This window comes from Cavia porcellus, unplaced genomic scaffold (genome assembly GCF_034190915.1).
Source record: "Cavia porcellus strain 051 isolate PalLab524CR breed Dunkin Hartley unplaced genomic scaffold, mCavPor4.1 scaffold_9, whole genome shotgun sequence".
Taxonomy (NCBI): Eukaryota; Metazoa; Chordata; class Mammalia; order Rodentia; family Caviidae; genus Cavia; species Cavia porcellus.
Genome location: NW_026947492.1, coordinates 72556469 through 72562396, shown reverse-complemented (window position 1 = coordinate 72562396; position 5928 = coordinate 72556469). Strand labels below are relative to the sequence as shown.

Below are 5928 nucleotides of genomic sequence, written 5' to 3'. Positions count from 1 at the left end.
TTGCTCAGTGTATAAAAGTCCAGATTTCAGTCTGAAAAATAGAGTATGTTGTTCTAAGGAAGTTTTCAGGTGTTTCTGATAAAAGCAATTTTTAAAATATAAAAACATTCATTATACTTATGTAAACTGTGGGACACTAGAGCAATAAAATGCAATTAGTCCAAATTTTGCTTGAATGGTACATATGTTTATAATCATACCCATGGCTGTATCAGTGCAAATGATTTCATGTAATATTTGCATTACAGGTTTCTTTTGGCAGCAGCAACATTGTCTCATGGATTTGCTGATGGTTGGGAATCAGACTAGAGTGACAGAGTTGGGTTTAACAGATGACCCTGTCCACCAAGTCATCCTCTTCATGATCATCCTGTGCATCTACCTGGTAACTATATCTGGTAATCTCAGCATGATCATTCTTATCAGACTCTCTTCTCATCACCACCATCCCATGTACCTTTTTCTGAGCCACTTGGCTTTTGCTGACATAGGCTACTCATCGTCTGTCACACCCAATATGCCTAAAAATTTCCTGCTAGAGGGACATCTCCTATCTTGAATGTGCTATCAAGTTTTTGTTCTGTTGTTTTCTTTGGATCAACTGAGTGCTTCCTGCTGGCTGCCATGGCATATGATTGCTTTGTGGCAATCTGCAGCCCACTGCTTTATTCAACCAAAATGTCCACGCAAGTCTGTGTCCAATTACTTCTAGCATTTACATAGCTACTTTTCTCAGCACTTGCTCTTGCACCCAGTGCTTCTATTCTTTATTCTCCTGTGGACCAAATTCAGTCAATCATTTTTTCTGTGATTTTGCTCCTTGAGTTGAGCTCTCCTGTTCTGATGTCAGTGTCCTGGTAGTGCCTTCCTCATTTTCCGCTGGTTCTGTTGTTGTGGGCACATGTTTGTCATAGCAGTGTCCTACATCTACATCCTCATCACCATCCTGAAGATGCGCTCCACTGAGAGGCACCACAAAGCCTTCTCCACCTGCACCTCCCACCTCACTGCAGTCACCTGTTCTATGGGACCATTATCTTCATTTATTTGATGCCCAAGTCCAGCTACTCCACTGACCAGAACAAGGTGGTGTCTGTTTCTACATGGTGGTGATCCCCATGTTGAACCCCCTCATCTACAGTCTCAGGAAAAAGGAAATCAAAGAGACTTTGAGGAGAGAGCTTGGTAGGAAAATGTTTTCTTAGCAACATTTGTAGGACTTCATACAATAATTTTATCTCATATGTATAATAATAAAAAGAAAACTGAGTGTGTCTGTGGTTGAAATATATGTTGATTATGATTAGTCAGACTGGATAATTTTAGTGATTTTAGGAGGTGGATTTCAGAAAAAAATAGCAAATCAAAGACTCCCAGTAAATTAAATTTAATAAAAGTAAATAATTAAGAAAAAATTTATATAATAAAATTTTGAAATTTCTTTTAAATTATATCCAGACTTTTTTCAAAACTACTCAAAGTTATCATATGTCTTAGTTACATTATACTCATCACTGAGACAAAATACCTGATGCCTAAGTTGGGGAAGGAAAGGTTTATTTCTTACAGTTTTTGGAGGTTTCAGTCCACACTCAGTTGGCTCCCAAGCAGGCGGGCATGGCTGGGCTGCCTTTCATGGTGGCTGCAAACAGCAAGCTCGAACCAGCAAAGAGCAAGACACACCTTCTTCCTGCCATTACATCACACCCTGGTTTCACCCCTTTGTGGGTAGAGCACTGACACCATCAATCCAAGCACTAGACAATGAATGAATAACAAATGCACAATGCAAACTCATGAGGCCTGGGGGACACAGACATAAACCATGACATCATACTTCCAAATCTTTAAGATAATTCCTTTTTCAATAGCATTTTGTCTTGAAATGTATATTATAACTTTAGTCATTGGCCATTGTGGTTGTGTGTAGATGATTCACCAAAGCCTCATGTGGTCATAGGCAGAGCTTTTTCAGAAGTGGCTGGATCCAGAGTGTGTGACTTCAGGATTAAGAGTGTGTTATTACTAAATTAGTCCACTTGTTGGTCTCACATATTTCAGGTAGGAATAGGGGAGATAAAGAGGAGTAGAGTGGTTTCTTGTCCCTTGCTGCTTCTGGGCTATTTTGGGGCTTTGCTGACCTACTGTTCACCATGCCATGGACAGTTTCTCCTCTGTGACACCCCTCTGCCATTCCACCTTGCCTTGGAACTAGCCAACTATGAATTGAAATGTGAACCAAAATAAACTTTCCTCCTTTAACTTTTGTTGTCAGGTATTTTTGTCTCAGCAGCAAGAAAAGTAACTAAGACATGGACTGAGTACATTCTGAGAATAAATGAAAAGAACGGGCAATGAGATTAATGGATTTAGGGAATATGTCCATAGTCCCAGCACTTGGGAGGGTAAAGCAAGAGGATCACTGCAAGTTCAAAGCCTGCCTGAACTATACAGTGAATCCCTGCCTCAAAAAGACAGACAGACAGACAGAGAGAGAGAGAGAGAGAGAGAGAGAGAGAGACAGAGAGAGAGACAGAGAGAGAGAGAGAGAGAGAGAAAGAGAGAGAGAGAGAGAGAGAGAGAGAGAGAGACAGAGAGAGAGACAGAGAGAGAGAGAGAGAGAGAGAAAGAGAGAGAGAGAGAGAGAGAGAGAGAGAGAGAGAGAGAGAGAGAAATTGACATTTATCTGTTGAGAATAGCTTTCCGAACCCACAAAATTCTATACTGTGATCTTGGCCTGATTCTAGCCTTGTGCATAAAGAGACCACCACAAAAGAATATGATATGCCTCTAGCTGACCTGTGAATTCATTTGTTAGGTCAAATGAAGTGATCTCTTTTCTAAGAATGAGCAGATTTCTTGAACTACTCAGGGAATTAAAAGGGCAAATTCCTGGACTGACTGGTTAGTCAAACTGACATCATGTTAAGAAAGCTTGGTGAATTGAGCTGCCTATCTCTCCCCTAAGAATTCTGTGCCAGTAAGGTATTGAGATCCTTTATTACAACTGTGTTTGTGCAGTTTGTTTGGTTTTTTTTTAGATCTATTAGTGTTTGTTTTATATAGTTCAGTGCACTGGTATTTGGCGTATATATGTTTATGACTGTTGTTTCTTCCTCTTCGACTTTTAACAAATATGTAATGACTTTCTTTGTGTCTCTTGATCAGACATGGCTCGAAGTCCACTTTGTCTGCCAATAGACTAGCCATCCAAATTTTGTCCAGATTCCTGTTGTATGAAGTATTGTTTTCCATCCTTTTGATTTCAGTCTATGAAAATTTTTTGAATTGTGTTTCTTGTATGTAGCATATTATTGGATCTTGTTTCTTTTGTTTGTTTTCTTTCTTTTTTTTCTTCTATAAAACAGAGCCTCACTATAGTGCAGACTAGACTTAAACTCACTTGTGTACTCCAGGATCACCTCTAATTCATAGCAATAGTTCTGTCTCCGCCTCCTCAGTGCTGAGATTATGGGTATGCATGACTACACCTGGCAGGAATCTTGTTTCTTAGTCCATTCTACCAATCTTTTTCTTTGGATTGGTGAATTGAGATCATTTACATTGATCATTAGAACTGGTATGTATTGGCTTACTCTTGTCATATTTTTTCCTGTTGTTGGTTTCCTGACTTTCACCTCTGTTTAATTGCTTACCTTGCCTGAGGAATTCTATCAATGTTTAAGAAATTGTATTCTTCCTTATCTCTTTTTCTTTTCTTTTTTTTTTTCCTTATCTCTTTCTAGAATATCTTTCAGAATCCGCCCCCCATTTCGGCTGTGCTTGGAGAACTGTGGAGGCCGTTGCCAGGAGGCGGGCGCCCACTTTCCCCAGAGCCCAGTTTGTTTGGGACCTTCACACTGTCTGGGTGCAGTGGAACAGCCAGGTGGGTCTGGGGTGCCTGCATCCACCTCCCTGTGTGCTTGGAGTACTGTGGAGTTCTAAGCAAGCAGGCAAGCACCACCAGTTCCAGAGGCCTGGCATCCCAGGGTAAGTGCCCCACCCACTCTGTGCTCCCCTGGCCCAGCTTGTTTGGGACCCTCGAGCCTTCTGGGTGCACTGGAAGAGCTAGTGGGCGTGAGGCACTTACATCCGCCTCCCCTTGTGCTTGGAGAACTGTGGAGTTCTAAGCAAGCAGGCAGGTGTCCACCTTCCCCAGAGCCCAGCTTGTTTGGGACCCTCGCACAATCTGGGTGCAGTAGAACAGCTAGGCAGGTCTGGGGAACCTGCATCCGCCACCCCGTGTGCTTGGAGGACTGTGGAGATTTAAGCAAGCAGGCGAGTGCCACTGGTTCCAGTGGCCTGGTGGCCTGGGGGAACTGGGTGCCACAGTCCCAGGAGCTGCGGGCATAGAAATGGATTTCCAACAGACCCTGAGGAAGATTTTTGAATAACATTTGAAACACAGAAATATAGGAAAGTGACAAAATTAAAGACCAAATTACAATCTCAAACTTCCAGCCCATCCCAAGAAACCTTAGGAAATATGCCATACATCTCAAATATCGAACATAATAGCTACTGAAATAAACAAGAAACCCTGGGAAGTTTTAAAGGAATTCAAACTAGAAATAATCTCCCAGGTAAAAGAAGAAATGATAAAAGAAATTAAAGAGATGCTGAACATATCTAAAGAAAACACAGTTTAAAAATTGGAGGAACTAAACAAAAAGAATCCCACATGAGCAATATAAGAAACAAACAGAGGGGCTGGGGATTTAGCTCAGCGGCATAAGTGCCTGCCTTGCAAGCAGGCAGTCGTGAGTTCGATCCCTGGTACGGGTAAAAACAAAAAAAAAAGACAAAAAAAAAAAAAAAAAGAAACAAACAGAATACATAAAGCAGATGCAGAAAGATATACAGGAAATCAAAAATTCCACTGAAAGCTGTAAACACTGCCTCAATGAAAGTGAAGATAGAATTTCAGATCTTGAAGACAAGATTGTAGCTAGTGAACAGGAAAGGAAAGATCTTTTAAAAATAACAAAGAATCAGGAAATAACAATTCAACAACTGCAAGATGATGCAAAGAAAAACAACATAAGATTGATAGGGACTAATGAAAAAGAAGGGGATGACATAAAGGACATCAAGAGGATATTTAGAGAAGTAATAGCCGAAAATTTCCCAAGCATAAGATCAGAAACCTACATCAGATTCAGTGAAGCATATAGAACTCCAAGTAGTCATAACCAAAATAAAACTACACCCAGACATATAATAATCACCACCCCAGAAATCCAACACAAGAAGAGATTATTAAAAGCTGTCATAGAGAAAAGACAGATTACTTATAAAGGCAAATCTATGAGAATCACAACAGACTTCTCAGCACAAACAATAAAGTCAAGAAGAGCATGGAGTATTCCATATCCTAAAGGAAAATGATTTCCAACCTAGACTGATGTACCCTGAAAAACTATCATTCAAAATCAATGGTGAAATAAGATACTTCCATGACAAAGAACAGCTAAACAACTTCATGATCACCAAGCCAACCCTGCAAAAAATATTGAATGACAGTTTAGATACACTTAGGAAAAAACCACTAAGCAAAGAAGATAATTAAACAAAACAGAATGATAAAGATGCAATAGCAGAAAAATAACATGTCAACAATAAACCAACTATAACAGTTATAACCATTAATGTAAATGGTCTCAATGCACCAATTAAAAGAAACAGGCTGGCAGAATGGATTAAGAAACAAAATCTAACCATATGCTGTCTACAAGAAACCCATCTAACCCAGAAGGATACTCACAGACTGAAATTCAAAGGATGGAAAACAATACTTCATGCAATAAGAACCAAAAAAAAAACAAAAAGCAGGATTAGCCATTCTGTTTAGAGACAATGTGAACTTTAAACCAATAATGATCAGAAGAGACAAAGAAGGTCACTACATACTCATTAGGGGAAAACTTC

The 5928-nt window shown here is 39.9% G+C and overlaps 1 pseudogene; it reads left to right on the top strand.

The window, feature by feature from the left end:
- Positions 1-277: 277 nt before the first annotated feature.
- Positions 278-1205, top strand: LOC100722943 (olfactory receptor 5P6-like; annotated as a pseudogene).
- Positions 1206-5928: the final 4723 nt, after the last annotated feature.